This window comes from Furipterus horrens, unplaced genomic scaffold (assembly GCF_987537825.1).
Source record: "Furipterus horrens unplaced genomic scaffold, mFurHor1.1.pri manual_scaffold_12, whole genome shotgun sequence".
Taxonomy (NCBI): domain Eukaryota; kingdom Metazoa; phylum Chordata; class Mammalia; order Chiroptera; family Furipteridae; genus Furipterus; species Furipterus horrens.
The window spans coordinates 68,955,725-68,956,987 of NW_028327182.1; the positions used below are offsets into that span (position 1 = coordinate 68,955,725).

Here is a 1,263-nt window from a genome sequence, read left to right on the forward strand (position 1 = left end):
CTTGTAGTGTTTCTGTTGAGAAATCGGCTGATAGCCTTATCGGAGCTTTCTTGTATGTTATTTGCTGTTTTTCTCTTGCTGCTTTTAGGATTCTCTCTTTATCTTTGAATGTTGCCATTTTAATTATGATGTGCCAGGAGTGGATTTTTTCGGGGTTCCTCTTCATTGGGACTCTCTGTGTTTCCTGAACTTGTATAACTTTTTCTCTCATCAGGTTGAGAAAATTTTCTGTCATTATTTCTCCTATCAGCTTTTCTATTCCTCGACCTTCTTCTGCTCCCGCTTTTATTCCAATGACTCAGATGTTATTTTTCCTCATGCTGTCCTGTAATTCCCTTACATGTTGTTCATACTTTTTCATTCTTTTTTCATTTTGTTTTTTTGTCTGGGAATTTTTTTTACATTGTCCTCTAACTCACCGATCTGGTCCTCTGCTTCATTTAGCCTGCTTTTTATTGATTTTACTGTGTATATCAGTTCAGAGATTGTATTCTTCATTTCTTCCTGGTTCTTTTTAATCGTTTCTATGTCCTTTTTTATGCTGGTGTAGTTCTCCGTAAGTTCCCTGTAGTTTTCTTGGAGCTGTTGGTAACTCCCTTGGAGGTTATCGTAGTTGTTTTTGAGGTTAAGTATACTGAGCTTATTCACCATCATTGTTTTGAATTCCATGTCTGACCTTTGGGCTATGTCTATTCCATCTACCTCTCTTTCTGTGGATTCTTCTTTTCTTTTCATTGACAGGTTGTTTCTGCATCTTACTATGTTGGATTCTTCTTGTTTTTATGTTTTGGGTTTGTCTGCTTTGAATTCTCACCTTTGTGGTATGAGATTCTTTATAGGAAATCTGGGAGTTTCAGTGGTGTAGTCTCTTTGATCTCCTGAGCCTGATGTTCTTGGATTACCCTTTATGTCATTTGTTTATGCTGTCTGGTTATATTTCAGGTGCTCTTTAGAAAAATATGGAATGCGTCACGAATTTACATGTCATCCTTGCACAGGGTCCATGCTAATTTTCTCTGTATCGTTCCAATTTTAGTATATGTGCTGCCAAAGTGAGCACTCAGGCATGGGTTTTTGAAGTATGTGTTTCTTGAAGAAAGCTGAGATCAGTGGGAGGGACCAGTGTTAGAAGGTTCCAGGTTGCTTGAGATCTGCATTACACTCAGCAGCCTGAGAAAGAAAAGACCTTTTGATTAAGTATCATTCAAAGATGTGGGTAGAAGCATATTAAAAGATTAAAGGAGCCAAAAAAAAATACAGCTT

At 37.4% G+C, this 1,263-nt stretch overlaps 1 non-coding gene across 1 annotated transcript; it reads right to left on the bottom strand.

Annotated features, from left to right (window-relative positions):
- Window positions 1-953: 953 nt before the first annotated feature.
- Window positions 954-1,060, bottom strand: LOC149996314 (U6 spliceosomal RNA). Its single transcript, XR_016507572.1, has one exon. It is a non-coding gene; the product is annotated as a U6 spliceosomal RNA (small nuclear RNA).
- Window positions 1,061-1,263: the final 203 nt, after the last annotated feature.